Below are 17,774 nucleotides of genomic sequence, written 5' to 3' on the forward strand. Positions count from 1 at the left end.
ATGTTCTCTAATTTGATGCCTTCTTAAATACAAATTATTCAACATGATTCCAACTTTCTGTAGGGTACAGATTTCTCATCACAAACATAATTTAGTATATTAAATTAAAGCAGTAGTTGTGCTGCGTTTCAAACGCCTGTGAGCTGTCAGCTCTGCTTTTCCTTCTAGGTGTTGGGGTCATTTCAGCACAATGCAGTATTATTCTCTTTCTACTTCTCTGCCAACCCATGCTTTTGGATCGGAAAATGAATTTCACGTAAGTTCTGGGCCCCATTCTAAAATGAAGAGGAGGGCAGCCTCTCCTACATAATAAATCACACCAGTCCTGTAAGAGTTTGGCATCTTGTTGGGAGATGTGTAAGACACAGATAGATGTGGTAGACAGGATGTGTTGTCTTCTTTGTTTTCTAGATGTCTTTATCTTTTTTCCCAACTGTAAAAATTGCCTTGTGTATCATTTATGAATTAATCATGGTGTGAATAATTTTTTTGTGTATGTTCCAATGTTGGGTATGACAATGATATATATACTTGATTTCTCCAGTGTTTTACATCAAATCATTTCATTATTTATTTTACTAAGAACAATGAATTTTATCAGTGTATTATATCAATTAATATAATGTGTAATATATTATACATTTTATAAAACATTAGTATCTATAACAAATTTAAAAGAAAAACATGTCTTCCACATATTCCATATAACTAAAAATAGTTATATATTTATAGAAATTCAGATCAGCTGATTAGCTGTATATAGAATAGTTAGATGTATATAATAATTGCATTGATAGACAGAAAGGTAGGTTTTGCTGTGGTGACAAAATAACGCTCACGGCTCAAATTAGAAGTATTTTTGTTTAAACCCTATGTCTAACAACATTGATGAGAGAACCTTTTCCACACAGTTGTTTGGAGTTTGATGTTGAGTCAGCTTGGATGATCCCATATCGACTGATACTTGCAGGTGCCCAGGGGAAGGAAGTGCGTGGCATGGCCCAGAAGCAAGAGGCTGAGCATTCCTGTGAGGGGAGGGAGATGAAACGAGTGAAATGGGACACTGCATTGGAAAGGACTTGCAAGGACTAATAAATGTGCTTCATGGGAGAGCCAGCATTTCAAAATTTACCACACAGATGATACTGAAGACAAATTGTGTTAGAGCAAAGTCAACAACTTCTGAAAGATAAATGGGCAACTATTGCATATATCATGAGCACCAGTGCTGTGGAATTGGATGATGTTTGCAGCAGTACTGGGCAGTGCAGCCCGTGAGAGGGTTGTTGTCCCCTTTCGTGTTATATATTTTGCCATAAATTCTGAATTTACTTAGGATTATTTCTCCAAGTCTGGTTAAAAGTTGGAATTGTCTGGGATTCATGTGAAAAATATGGATTCCTAAGCCTTACCTCAGACCTACTACATCAGAAAATACAGTCAGCTCTTTCTAGATTTGTATTTCTGAAATAGGGGCTTCCCCACCACCATCCCCAACCCCCTCTGCTTGGGCCTCAGGCTCTTGGCCCCAAAGCACTGCTTGTGGGAAGTCCAAGTGGAAGCAGATGGTGGGCATTTTACTGCCCTCTACCAGTGGCCCCACTGGGGCTCAGGCTGCTGGCACAGGCCAGCAGTGATGGTGAACAGCAGTGGTTCCCCTACTATGCTACCAGGGCACACAGCCACTGGTGCCCCACTGGGGCATCGTCAACACAGTGGCTCCTCCAGCTGCAGGCAGTGGAGAGGCCTGTGGATTTGGTGCCTGGATCATGGAATGGAACGATCAGGTGTGCACTATGATCTGATTGGTAAATGGTCCAATCAGACTGGTAGGTGGGGCCCTGGAGAGAGAAGATAAAGCAGGGTAGACAGCAGCTTGGAAGGCCTGATCTCCGGCTGCACTCCTGGACTCTCTGAGACTTGCCTGGACTTACTTAGGATGCACTCAGACTGGACACTTGCTTGCTCAGACTGAATGCTCTTAGATGCATCCAGCAGCTGACCTCTGAAGGAAGAAGAGAAGCTGAGAAATTTCTCAAAAGCTGAAGAGCTTTGCAGATGCCAGGGCACTGCCTGCCTCTGGCCTGGTGGTGGCTGCTGCAGTGTCATCTCAGCGGCCCTGTCTGTGAGTGCCTCCGGCTGTGGTGAGTTGGATCCTGACCTGCTGCTTGTGATGACATGCCGCATGCTCCACGCCCTCATTGATGGACAGCACCATCTTGGATGAGTGGCCTTTAGCTTAGGACTTTTGAACAGTGAACACTGTTGGGCGAGATAGACGATCACACATGTCCTTGAGAACTCTCTGTTTCACCTATTTATTAAATAAACCCCATTGTTGTGGTTCCCTGAGCCTGAGTGGTCTTGCAATTGTGCACATGCATGAAGAACCCACAGCAGCCTGTCCACTGGCATTATCCTTTGGGTAGCTATAGCCCTGTTTCATTTGTACCACATCTCTCAGGATTTTGACAGCAGCCATCTCTGACACCACTTTAACATGTGGCATGATGTAGTAAGAAGTAACAATAAGGTCTCTGTTATCAACTGAGGAAAACTTGGGGCAGTGTGGTAGAAAAACATCAATTTGGAGAAAATATGAACTGTCCATAAGAACTTTTCTGGGTTTTACTCCAACCCCAAAATAGTTGGCCCTGTTTTGTACATAGTGTAGAGGGACATACTTTGTTGATTAATACATGACAGATGTTGGTTCTTTTGTGAGGCTGTTAGAGGCAGCCATTCCTCTTTGGTTTAACAGCATCCTGTCCAAATCACTATTAGGACCCAGTTCATATGCTATTACCCCTTCAGAAATAGGTCTGCTCCCCAGCATCAAGTTTCTTGCCGGCATAGAACAAGTGTTTTCTAAGGTGGAACTTTGGCAATTAAACAGGAATTGTTTGTTGAATAAATGTAAGAATTAATGAATGAATTAATGCATGAATATGTAAATGCATGGATGTTATTAATTACATTAATTAAAGGGGTTCAAACTAAATATGAAACAGGCAGAGTACAAAAATGAGTCAGTAGTTCTTTTTCAAAGAGAGCTTATATAGCCATTATTCCCAGACTTACTTGCACACCCACCACCATAAAAATCTGAGCATTACAGCTTATGTATAATGAAAGAGCAGTAAAACCCTCTCAAGGTCTTTAGTAAAAAGCAGCTGCTAAAGAATCTTAAAAGGAAAGGCATCTTAAAAGAGAAGTGGTGAAGTGTGCTCATATAACTGAAAAACACGGATGTGTCACGCAAGAAAGCTTTCCAAGTAGGAACTTGTTGATGATTTTTACTATACTTTTTTTTTTATTAAAGATTATTTATTTATAAAAGCACCGGGTACAGTCAGAAGCGCGGGAGGGTGAGAGAATTCACTAGAGTCAGAGCGGAGAGCAGAGAAGGCAGACTGATGAAGTACACTGCTGAGGGGAGCAGAGGGTGGCAGGAGAGGTCTGCATGCCATGTGGGACCCTCGCCCGGTGGCCGGGGATCGAACTGGTGCTGTAGAGGCTGCGGGCAGCTTCGCAACCCAGCGCTCAACCGCTGCACCACCGGGGAGGCCCAATTTTTGCTATACTTTTAATTTATTCATTAGTTTGGGTTCCTGCCTGACATTGCCACATTTTTGTTGTTATTGAAGAATTTTGTGCTTTCCTGTCTTTTTAATTGAATATCTGTAATCATGTCAGGTATTTTTTTTTTTCAGTTTATATGGTATCTTTCCTATCACACTACACACATTGTTACTTAATATAGATGATATGAGATTGAAGATTTTATTACTGATAAATGACAATCGAGTATTTAATAGAAGACAGTATCTTTACATTTAAATGTGCTCTGTTTTAAAAATATTATCCAGAAACCAATGGAGGAAACCATAAGAATGAGCGATCATGTTTCTGCATTGTGTCAGCAATAGTTCTCTACTGTATTAGTTCCTTCAAAGGTGAATGGTTTTTGATTATGATATAACCTTAACCTGCCATCTGTTATGAAACAGTTTATAAAGCTTCAGCTTGGGAATTTCAGCTTCACAAATTCTCCAATAATTATGTACTCTTACTGCCTTGATAATTAATTCTAGACAAGGTTAACAATCACCTGCCATTCAGCTAATGTGATTATTCATTGGTGAAATGTGAAAAATTTTGTAAGTAATTGCAATATTTATTTTGAAACACAAACATTCTTATAACATTTCAGGGAGTGAAAAATGCTTTGAAAAATCAAGAAGACTCTTGGGTCCTGAGCGGTACCTTCAAAGCCATCTAATGCAAAGTCCTACTTCCTGGAATCGAATCCAAGTTGAAGAGCCTAATGAGTAAGGAACCTTTTCAATATCAATTGTGCCTATGGTAGAGTTGGGATTAGAACTCATGTCTTTCTAATTCAAAATCACTGGCTTCCCACACAAGTTGAAGGGGAAGATACTTTGTAAATGAAGATGAAATTTACCCATGGTAAAACATTCAGGAGCTGTGATTTTATGAAACAATATTCTTGTGATTATGCTGTTAAATGACTGTTACATGGTCAGATAATTTACAGAAACTTGCTTCTGTGGGAAGCATCTGCTGTTGCTATCTATATATGACTTGCTGAGTGTTTCACTCAGTAGAATACGTACTTTGATTACTGGTAAATAGCATCATATCATACGTTTATTTAGATGAACTAGTTCACACATAGTTCCTATGAACTATAATTTATTTTCCACATAGTTTTCAATAATGACCAGTAATTTAATAATAATCACAGGTGTTTGACTCTAATATGAAAAACACTTCCTATAATTTTAAGCTTACTACAGTTAAGAAGGAAGTCCTTCTTAGTTCAGCTCAAGTCTCTCTTTCTCACTTGAAACCCATCTAGTAAAACTTCAAGAAATATATCTAATATTTCGCTCCATATTCTGTACTCTTACCCGTTATTCTATACTGTCATCCATGTGACCTGCTCCCCCATCTTCTCCAAGTCAACATGAATCAATGGCCTCCTCCAGCAGGCTGATGGGAACAATTCAGTGTCCCTGCTTAATTGCAGCATAACCTGGGGCTCCCTGATCCTGCGCCCATCATGCACAGTGGGAGACAGAGCTGCTTGTCATGAATGGTCACCATTTTATTGATCTTCAAGACCATTTCCCCTTGAATGAAAGCCATCTAGAATCAAATTTTCATAGTTACCAGCCACACTGGTCCTCCAAAATATGTTTTTTCATGGTGAAAAAACACTTAGGCCTGCCCTGCCCACATATACTAAATGCAATCCAATTTAATGAGAATATGTCTAGCCAATCACAAGTCATAAATGAGTAAATCTTTACTCTGGGTGCATTTAACATAATCGAAATTATTCTCAGAGGAGGGTTATTGATTTAAAATATATAATTTGAGGAGATAGACCACTGATTCTACTGCTGAGCTGTTCTTTCCAACACAGTCAAATGTGTCTTTTCTAAGATCAGGGCTTCATGTTACAGTCAGGGCATGGATAGATGAGGTCCTTACATAATAAAAAAATCCACGTAGTTATGCAGTCTTTCATTCTCTCATTCAGCTAGTCTTCCCCTTTCAACCTTTCAGAAAAAGAAAAAAATATATTCCCCATGGCAACGTCTAAAAAATTATATTGGTCCATTTAGACATGAAGTCCAGAATGAAAGCATTTTTTTAAAGTATGTCAAGATAACTCTAAAGTGCTTTATCATGGGGCCTCCCTGGTGGTGCAAAGGGTTAAGTCTCAGCACTATCAAGCTATCACCAGCCACTGTAGCATCAGTTTGATCCCTGGCCAGGGAGCTGACCCACATGGCGCAGCAGACCTCTCCTGTCTCACCTGCTGCTCCCTTCAGCAGTGTATTTCAGTCAGTCTGCCTGTTCTGCTCCCCACTCTGTCTCTGGTGAATCCTTTCACCGCCCCCCACACCTCTGGCCTACACACCAGTTCTTACATGAATCAATAAAAATATTTTAAAAATAAAAATAAAAAATAAAGTGCTCTATCATGGAAATATTTAAGGGTAGAAAGAGTTGTCAGGGGCCTCCCCGGTAGCGCAGCGGTTGAGTGCTGGGTTGCAAAGCTGCCCACAGCCTCTGCAGTGCCGGTTCGATCCCTGGCTACTCCCCGGCCACCGGAGGAGGGTCCCACATGGCGCGCAGACCTCTCCTGCCGCCCGCTGCTCCCCTCAGCAGTGTACTTCGGTCCTTCTGCCTGCTCTGCTCCCCGCTCTGGCTCTGGTGAATTCTCTTACCCTCCTGCACTTCTGACTGTACCCAGTGCTTGTATAAAAAAAAAAAAAAAAAAAAAAAGAGTTGTTGGTCGAAGGTTTGCAAAACAGATTGTCATTTATTATTCCCACCCATCCCTTTGTCCTCATCCTCTTTCTACTGATTAATGTCGCCTTCATTCCCTTATTCTCCAAACTTTTACTGTTTATCTCCTATACTCTTAACCATAATGAGAAGAGGGGTATATCTCCACCTTCACCTGTGACTGATTGTGGGTAACACATGGCATTTGAGGACAGAAGTGGGGGAATGGGGAGGTTTCAGAGCAGTGTTTCTCAACCACAGATTAGAATCACCTAGGAGCCTAAAGTCTATGGTAGGAATGTACCCTAAAACAATTGAATCAGAATTTTTGGAGACGCTTATTTTTCAAAATTCAGAACCAGTGCTTTTGATGAAATAATACAGAGAAATTCAGGAACTGGGCATGGGAGACTTTTGGTGGTTCTAACATGCCTGTGTTTCCTCTAAGTAGCCTAATAGCTCTGGACAGAACAGCACAGCACAGAGCAGATCAAGAGAAATGAATAATACAAATATTAGTTGGCTTTCCTAAAATTAACAAGGCAAATATCTTTCATTCTCCTAGCAATTTACATGGTGATGATTGCAAAGCAATTATTGACTTTTGGAGTTGAAGTTCAGAATTCCTGAGCTGACTGCCTTCTGCTACTTTGGTGGTCTTCTAGATGAGGAGGAAGGCTCATCTGATATCTCCTCTTAACCTGGGCGCCCACTTGTTTTCCAGGATCTTTTGCTTCATGAATTTCTGGTTATATGAATGATTCTTAAAGGAAAAATCAATCAAGTGTTAGAAACTTGAGGGAAGAATAAATTTCCCTTCTATGGATAACTACTTTAATTGTCAGAAAATATTTGCAAAACAAAGATTATCCAGTCCATTTATACTGGAGGAAACTGAAGCACAATCAAGTGATTCACCAAACTCCCACTGTTTTTATCTAATGCTTTCTAAAACTCGTATCTCCAAGTTCTATGTCCTGTTTTGGTGCCAACATGCCTATTTATGAAACAAACTGTGTTTTTAAATAAAATAATGAGTATCAATCTTGAAAATGGAGAAGGCATTCTCTCCATTAAAAATAAAAACCCTATTTGAATATATACATTGAAATAGGAAAACTGTTAATAATAATTCCTCAATATGAATACAGAGTATAAATTAAGAGTGAAAAAGAGATGATACTATACCTGAAGAAGCATAATAATTGCTTGGCAATCATAAAAAAAAAAAAAAGGAGATGAGAGAAGAGAAAGAGCAGGTAGTTTTGTAGACTACTGATGACCCCAAGATGTCTTTGTGTTTCTGTGTAGATTGTGAAAATTAATACAGGTCTCTCTAATCAACCTTTCCTCACTGCCTTATAGCATGGATGGTGCCAGCCCCAAAAGGCATGTTTGCAACAAATGAGGCATAAATAGGGTAAGTAGATACCATTCCTTGCTGGACACATCAAGTGTTAATTAAGAAGCAGTGCTTGGTTTAATAATAGCAATTATTGGGTATGACAGCTATGATCAAGACTGAAGGAGTAGGAGGGGGGTTGTGCAAGAGAAAGAGAAGGAAGGAGATGTAATAAAGAATATCCTAAATGAAGAATTGTATCTTGAGTCTTACAAATGTAGAGTGCTAGCTGGTTTTATTCTTGGTTAAGTAGATGATTACAGGAATTGAGACAGGTAAGCACAACAGAAGATGCATTTGATGTGCTTTTTATATCTAATTGGAGGATGGACTACTTACAAGTCTTGGCTCTTTTCAACCTGAGTTGGGTGGTTCCTATGACATTTAAGATCCCATAATCCAGAAGATTTTGGTGTTGCTCTAATTGGTCTATGTAAATATGTTATTGGGATTATCAAGCAAGACCACACTTCAATTAGTGTAGTTAGAGTTTTATATTATGGAAGTGTTTGTTCTTGATGTTAACAACTGGAAATAGATCATTTCTGGGCCAAGAATGGCCTGGAACAAATCTTGAGTCTTGAGAAAGACCCTCCTTTCCACTCAATTCTGAATCTGCTATTGTTGGTTTTAGACTCCATAGTCTAGTTACTGGTAAAATGGATGAGTTGGCCTCTATAAGAAGTCAGGTTAGAAAGAAAGTGACACTTTGGATGAAGCAGAATATTTCCTTTTCATCATCCTTGCTGTTCAATTAAATCATTAAAAATTTTACAAATTGTTCTTAATGATACTGTGGAGATTTTAAGTAAAGGGCTTGCTTTGGGCATGAGACAAGAAAGTCAAATGAGGTGGGCAATTGCCTTCTCTGCAGACAGAGAGATAGTAGCGACACAGATATTCTTAAAGATATCCTTACCCAGTAGAGGGGTGTTTTGTCACAAGGGGACAGTCAGAGGGAAAATAAAGGACATGAACCAAAAAACATGATGGCTCTGAGTCTGAATATGAAGTAAGGAACTCTCAGAAAGAACTGGTAGGCAATATGCAAGTGGGGGCTGTGACTAATTACAATTTGGAGTATAAATGGAAATACAACTTCAATTAGAGCCAAATCAATGAAGTTTGTGCTCTGACTGGCAAATATCCTTATGAGATGATCCAGGAGCCAAGCAAGTATTCTAACTAGACTGCCAAACATTGTCATCTGTTGTCCTTACAAGCCAGGTCTGATGATAAAAACTGCTAACAAACCTTTATTACATGTTTTGTATGTGTCATATACCATGATAACACTTTAAAACTTTTACAATAAAATTTTGAATATCATATCACGAACCTCTTTTTGTCAGTGAGGTTAAAAGTTTAAATAAATTGCCCAAGAACTACAGTTAGTAAGTGGTAGCACTGGGACTCAACCACAGATCTCTTGTTATAAAGCCTGATCCATGCCCACCATACTCTGTTGTCTATTGAACACAAAGAGGAAGACATGAGATTTGTGGGAAGGGAAGGAGATAAAAGGATGGAACCAATATAATGTAATTCTGCAATTATAGAATCATCAACATAATCACTTCTTAGGGGGAAGAAAATATTTAAAGTATGTCCATTGTAAGATTTCCCCCACTTTCAAAAGTGTTAAAGTGAACTAAATGAGTAGTACAAAATCTGGGAACTATGGTATATTATGTGCTAACTATTTCCAAAACCTTTGCATAGTATCTCATTTAATATTCATAATGATCCTCAGAGATGTAAGTGACTTGTTCCAACGTATATAACTGATTAGCGACAGCAACAGCACATAGGCCCATACCTGCCTGATTATTAACTCAGTACTTACGGAGTAGAAAGCCTACATTGCTAATTCTTTCTCTGAAGACAGGATCCTATGACTCTGCACTTGAAAGAATGTTCTTAGATGTGGTTTCCATAATTGTTGCTCCTGAAAGCAACGTAGGTGAGAGTTCGACAATCACTTTCAGACATTTTGGATGCATTAGGAAAATGATAATGGTTTCTGTAATTTACCTAGAAACTACCACTTTCAGGAGCTTTCCTTTAGAGTCCAGTTACATATGTGATTTTCAGTCAGTTTACTTTGGAAGCTAAGACAGGGGTGGTTCAAGGCATCATACATGAAAGGTCATTATTATTTTTTATCTAAAAAGGCAGTTTTTAATGTGCCAGCTTCTTTCAATGTGCAGTACTCTTCTTGTTGTATACACATTTGGAAGCTACAATGAAAGTTTTTGGAAAGATTAATTTAATAAAACATATTTATTACCCTATGGTTAAAAGAGTTCAGTGTAACTTCCTAAAAGTTCCCTGCTTGTGAGAAGTCACAGCTTACTACAGGGCATATTTGTCTCACTGAGTAACAGAATTATAAAAAGTTGAATTGTTACAGTAAAGTACTTATAATAGAAAGTGTATGTATATATATTTTTGGATATGTATACACACCTACAAATGTATATATACTTGGAGGAATCATTTGAACTCCAAAGGCAATAAATATACAAATATCCCCAGATAGATGCACACATTATCATAGACATAAACATGCATTCATATGCACGCATATGTACACATTTACATCCCTCTTTAAATAATGGTCCTGAAATTTTGATTGTAAATTGCCTTTACATTTAAAGTAATTTTAATTAACTTGATGAGTCAATATTTAATTGGATGACTTTTTTTAAAAGTTAAGATTCATTGGGCAATGTATATAATTTATAAAATTGAAGTGTATTTTAGTCTTCTCAAAGCAAGGCACCCATATTTTTAATGTGTACATGTATTGCATTGTCCCATCAATGTCAGCCACTCAGCAGATATTTAGTTAGTGGCTATTGGGTGCCTGTCACTCTGCCAGGTATTAGAGAAAACACACACACACACACACACACAGAATTAAGGTTTAAATTTGTAGCCAGGAACTTATTGAAATAATAAAAGTTCTTTGGTCTCCCAGCAGTCTGCAGGTCCTCGGGAAGCTATTAACCACATATGGAACTGAGCTCTCCTGGGTAATATTAGCAACCCAGTCTATCCTTAATTTTTGTCTCTTAATCTAGACCAGACATTGACACTGATTCTCATTTTCAAATTCAACCCCGTAGCCAGATAGTCTAATAAGTTTAAAGTCCAGTCTGCAATTTTGAAGTCAACAACAAATTTTGGAAATTATTGCAAGAAGAAATATCCACGTTCAGATGTTTAACCTTTCACTACTACTCGTAGACTGCATCCCAAAACTAAGGGTCAATGAACCAAAGACACCTGATGAAGACCATTTCAGAGTAGTTTAGCAATCTCTTCGCTGTGAGTCCAGAATTGTATGCTTTTGAAAATCCTTCAACAGTTAAGTAACACCAAGAAATTGGCCCCCTCAAGCAGTAAATTACTTTGATAGTCCCCACAACACAACAACAAGCTGGCTGTCAAGTTTGGCAACCATTTGAAAAGAGGCGGGACTCCTCTCTGAACTTTGAATGGAAACATTATTTTTCCTCCACTAGAAGCCATCATCACTCTTTCACCATAAGGAAGGTCACACCATCTTTCACAAAAGATTTGCCTGCTTGTAATTACTGCCTGCAGCGTACAGACAAACGCAATCTTTTAAAATGCTAACTGTGTTATACTTATACCCAAGGGATCCGGGGTACAAATGGAACGCGGCCTCACCAGTTTGTCTTTGCGAGACCTTACAGTGCTGATTGAAAACAGCTGAACTAAATCAACAGTTACCTTGAGCCAGGGGCCTTTGGAGAGCAATTAGAGTCAAGGCTTGGGTTTTGAACCCAATATGCTCTGTCAGTCTCAATGATTTGTGTTTGTTGTACTCAGTCTCATTTCCTGCATGAAATATGAGGCTGTATAAAGAGGAAAAATTCCCAAGATTAAAAAATATTTGACCTCAGTGCATTTGCGAGCATAGAAGTACACATGTCTCAATGACCATTTGGGTTTGTAGTACAAAGTTCTATTGATGTTGGCAGCCCGAGCTTCCCAGTCTCAAAGCCACATGAATGGTTTCGAGTTTCAGCCAAAAAATGTTTTCCACATGCTTTAGTGTGGGCCAATTTACACAGTAGATTTCGTGGAGACTGCGGCCAAGGGCTTCATAAAGGCTGCCTTCTCTGGGATCAGGGAAACCACAACAGACGCATTGCTAATGCAATCTAATTATCTGCTTGAATATTTTTCCAGATGTATCCAATGTCTAAAAATACTGCAATAAAAAAGGTATTATTTGGCTCCCTCAACTGAAACAGTGGCATAAAGAACCTGTTTGTCTAGAGGGAAAGTTATGACATTGTACTTCTATGACTGCATTTAAAGCAGTCAAACAAAACAGTCCCCACAGGGTGGGCTATGCTTTCTGTTGGACTGTGTCTTCCAAACAGAGACCTTAGTGTAAGAGATCATTTCTTTATATACAGGGGTGACCCTTTCACTTACAAGTTAATTCCTCTCATTTGTGGTTTCCTAATTTGATTGAGGTTGGTTAGTGTAATTCATGACAAAGAGATCCCGTGATTTTTCCATTAAGCTCATTGCATGCCTCACACAACGGGACAGCAGACCATTTCCTTCCTGTCAAGGGAAAAAAAAAATCTTTTGACTAATAAGTTGAGATTTTTTTACCCTGTCCCCATAGGAAAACTGGCTGTTCTGAAGTTCTTAATGTTTCCCTTTGGCAGAATTTATTTTCGTATAGCAAGTCCCATACTTCAGCCTGGTTTCCTTTGTGTCATTTGGATCTCAGCTGGTCCAGCAGATACATGATGTTATGCCAGGTCATTGTTCAAGATGTTGGCAAAGATGCTCATTCTGAACACGTCCGACTGCTTAAAACATAAGTAAATGCATTCAGTTAAGAAGTTACTGAACTAAATTAAGAGGTCAGTTTTTCCAACCTATGTCTTTACACTCACTTTTGGTAAAGGCTTTACAGTGAACTATAAAATTCCCAATAATCAAGGCTAGACAAAATACATACATACACCCAACCTAGAAATTGAAACATTTATGAAAATGTTATCTTTGTTGTTATTTTCAATCCTTCTTGGAACGAGGGTGGGCAGGTGATTTCTGCATTCCTTCTTTCTGCATTCTTTAAATTGGAGACAGGACATTACCTTCTTGGCCTTCACTGAGGTCTCAGTCACAACCTCAGAACCGCCATGCCAGCTTCTGGAATTCTCAGACTGCACAGCAGGGTGAGCAGAGATGCCCAACATGGAGATAACTTTAAATAGTTATACACTGATGTTGTGGCTGAAACTAAGGAAACTAAGGAAACTAAGGAAAGTAAGCACAGGGCCAAGAACTTCTGTAGCTTATGAGGAGCAAGAGAGCCTGCACCCCCACCCTAGGCTGGTTTGTTCTGCTCTCCTTAATTGAGTTCTCCTTGCAATGAGAGTTCTTGTTGATTGATTTGACTTTTTGTTTCTTATGAAATCTTAAAACCATATCCTCAGTCACTCCACTGTAGGTTTTCTTCCCCCCTCATCTGGGATATGGTTTCAAAATATGTTCATAGTTCCTAAAAGATGTCTCCAGGCAATGAGGTCACTTGGGCTTTCCAATTAGAATAAATAAAGTTTTATTCCTCTGGCAAGATTTTTTTTATTATATGACCCCCTAATAGTAATGTAGGATTATCCTATTTCCATCTATTATCAGGATGTTGTCAGGAAAGTGGGGACAGACAATGAGAAGTTAGTCACTTTGGCAAACAGTAATTTATTTAAAAGTGAATTGTGTTTCTATAATTGAGTTGTTTGGAATTCAGTTTGTGCTTTCTTGTAGAAGGAATGTTATATGGGAAAGAGGCTTTCACAAAGACTTTTTAACCCTTAATGAAACCCATAATATATTTAAAGCATTGTTTTAAGATAAAACGTCTCGATGTTCAAACCTATTTCCCATTTATATATGGGAGTCTGTAAAGCCTTTACCAAAAGTGAGTGTAAAGACATAGGTTGGAAAAACTGACCTCTTAATTTAGTTCAGTAACTTCTTAACTGAATGCATTTACTTATGTTTTAAGCAGTCGGACGTGTTCAGAATGAGCATCTTTGCCAACATCTTGAACAATGACCTGGCATAACATCATGTATCTGCTGGACCAGCTGAGATCCAAATGACACAAAGGAAACCAGTCTGTGGACTCCCATATATATTCCTTAACAAGAGTTAAGGAATAACGCTTAAGGAATAACTCTTGTTAAGAGTTAAGGAATAAGAAGAAAAAAAGGTTTTCCCTGCATTACTGTTTGGGGTTACACTAAGCAATGTTTTGGAAGAGAAGAAGGTCACTTGGTGTGCCCCCTGTCGTGTGTAATCTTTTTTTCTTTCCCAAAATCATCTTTGAGGTCCTGGTAGTTTCACGTCCCCAGACAGTTTTACTGTGAAACCTTTTCATGTTGTCTCAAATAAAGAATGACTTAGGCACAACCCTTCATTCTCTTAACCAAAATGCCTTGGTATCATTCAAAGAAATGCCTAATGATCACAATGACCTCTTCATATAAATAACCTCTTCATCATCTCAGGCTATTTGCTCTTTAAGGATGTATTTAATTTCATCTCAATATGATAAATTGATGAAATGGGAAAAAAATTCAGAAACTTGGGGACATTAAGATTTGGTGTCTGGGTCCCAACAAATCTGCAGGTCTGTCTGAAGCCAAACTTTGACCTTGAATTAAGTGTTCTTCTTTCACATTGAGTATCTCCCTAAAGCAGTTTGTTGCAGAGAAAGGACCTTTACAGAAGCTGGTTTCTTCTACTACCTTTCTCTGTCTGACATAGCATGATTGTAAGTCCAAGACTGACAAGTAATAAGCAAATAATAAGGTGGATGGAGATCTGAGATCTAACTTTAAATCTAAATAAAATAGTATCCAAGATTTTGTAATTGTTTGGGCAAATAGAACCATATTACATTTATTTTCAGTTTGTCACAGAATAAGCTAAGAAATGGACATTTTGAATTGGATTGCTAGGAAGTCAGCTTTCATGGGTACTAAAATTAGCTATTTTGGTCTTGGAAGTTTTGGTTTTGGTTTTCATGTTTTTGAAGATCACAGCATGACATAGAGTAGTGTTTCCCCAAGTGTGGCACATCGATCATTTGTGTCCTCTAGTGGTTTTTCAGCAAACATTTCAGACATTGCAGAGGAATAAAGATCAGAAAAAACTTTCTTCACAAATATTTAACAAGTTTAAATATGAGGTTAAGTATAATTTTCATCCATGTCTGCTGTGTTCTTAATAATCATTAGTGTCCTAATGGTAAACCACATGTGTGTTGCAAGGACTCAGCTGCCAGTCAGCTAACTGAATGCAATGTATTTAGGTTAATGTATTTTCACAGTATTAGCATGTTACTTTAAGCGTTTGTAGCATTAACCTTTTAAAAATTGTTACTATTGGGATATATTCTTAGATTTCTAATTTTGTAAAAGAAATAATTACACAAAGGTAGTTTATGCAAACAAAGATAGTTATAAAAGTAATGACAGAAATACAATACTATAATCATCTTCAGAGAGATAGAATGTGATTATGTATGTGCTGAGATAAGGAAAATGCAGCTAGAAGTGCCCTGATATAAAAATTAAAAATGTGAAATATAAAAATAAACAGTGGAAAATTCTGTTTAAGAATACATGCAAACATTTTTGACCCTAGTATGTAATAAATTGCCTTTTATAAAACCTGGTTAAATACTGGCATAAAGTTATTAAATTTTTGCATGTAAACACTATGTACCTGCTTGCTTTAATTTATTTTTTCCTATAGAAATATTTTCCAGTTTAAATTGCTGAATTTTATTGCTAAAGAAAATGGGAATATCAAAACAACAGTGGTATAATTCGAATTTACATTTCAGATAGCAAAACCAGAAATAGGTGCAAGTCATACTTTTTCAAGGTAGCTGTTAAAACTAGCTATAAAGTTAATAACTATGAGCTCAAAGTGAAATATATTAATAAGTGACATATATTAATAATTCCACAGTAAATATTGGAAAAAACTCTGTCGTATGACAATTGTATATCATGGAAGAAGGATGGTGTCTAATGTGTGCAGTCTAGAAGATCTCTTGCTTTTCAGTTGGCAAAACCACCAGTGTGTAAAGTATGAATCAGGTCTTAGCAGATATCTGACACGCAACTGGAGGGAGTGGATTTGATGTTTTGTTTTGTTTTGTTCTGCTCTGCTAATCACTCAGAACCCATGCTGGAGGAAAAAACTGGTCTGTCATTGGCATTTTTCTGAAGCATGATATACACTGGGAAAAGAGGATTGGTACCGTTATAAAAAAGTGCCAGCCTTCTTAAGGATTGCTATACAATACAAGACTTTGTGATGGACAATCTACATACTTTGCTATTAACAGAGAATGGCTGGTAATCACCCATATCTCTCCTATTCTTGGTTATGTGTTGAAGGAAATATAGAAATTTATGGATGTAATCAGATGGCAGTGTATGTCATTTTGGCAGACCCTGGGAAATACATTCTTCTTTTTCACACTGAAGTATGCTGACTCCCATGGGGAGATTTTCATATCTTTTAAGGGGACAAAATATAACACAGAGAAAGGGGCACAGAACATAAAATATACAAAAAATGAATCAAAAGAAAGTTAAGATTCTTTTAAACAGTATGTAAGTAAAGAAATACAATCTTGTCTACACTAATGAAACACTTCCCTCCTTATCCCTTCTCAATCACATTTCCTTTAAGATTCAAAAATATTATCGTGACATCTATGATAATATCCTCCTTCATATTCTTTATACTTAATCACTTCTATATGTTGCATAAATATAATGGCTAATGTTGACTGGTGTTAAACTTTTTATAAATGAAAAATTTTAAAAAATCTTTCAAAAGACAATATGCTTGTGAGATACAATTAGGTAGCTGTACAATTAGTTCACTTGCATTGTAGTACAAAATTCCATTATGTTAACAACATTATTTATCCATCCCAACATCCTTAGATCCTGGTGAATGTTAGATTTATTTCCAACTGAATTTGCTGCCATGGACTTTCTTTAATGTATTTCATGATGTATATATGAATACATTCCTCTAGTTGTATATCCAGGAATGTGGGTGGTGTTTGGTCACAAGATATTGTTTTGTCACAGGTGTGTATGGGTAAGGACAATGTTTTTTTCTAAAGTGTTTGAACCAATCAGCTCTGAGAGTTTCTTGCTCTGTATCTTCACCACCTCTCAGCATTATCAAACTTTTAAATTTTCTCAAGCTCATAGATGTGTAGTTTTAATTTTATTTCAAATAGGAATTATTTGGATGAATCATTGAAATGATAAGTGAAATAAAAATATCTTCATAAAATTGGTAATATTAGTTAAGATATTTCCTGTTATTTGAGATGGTTCAATCAAGAGATATGAGACAACATATTATTTAATAGCTTGAAACTATTATTTCAAAAGTGAAGTGTCACCACATTTAATATCAATTATAATTTAATGTGTATCACAAAAAATATGTTATCAAGTAACATATATATATGTAATTTTTAAATTTAAAAACCAAAGAGATATGTAGGACACTGAAAATTTTGAACTTATGTATAATTGGAGTCAAGAAAGAAAAGCGAGTAATATATCTGTAATTTTTGATACTTTCTCAACACTTGATACTCATTTATTAGAGAAATGACTTAATGATTAATTGAATTTGAAATGATATTCAAATAACAGAATATAGGCATACACTTTTCCCATGTTTTTATAATGAAAGCACAATGATAACAATTCAATGGTCAAAATTAGATAAACGTAGGTATGGTATAACATGCTTATGACTAAGAACTGATGCCATGGATTCTACGATTGACTTGACACTTCAGTATATTGATAGTCTGGGGGAATTGTTAATATTGAAGAATTTTCATTTTTTCCAGATGAAGTGTATACCAATACTTTATATGCCTGAGAGATGAAACCTAAATCCTCTTTGGAGGAAATAGCATTATCTA

The sequence above is a fragment of the Talpa europaea genome (genome assembly GCF_964194135.1).
Source record: "Talpa europaea genome assembly, chromosome: 7".
Taxonomy (NCBI): Eukaryota; Metazoa; Chordata; class Mammalia; order Eulipotyphla; family Talpidae; genus Talpa; species Talpa europaea.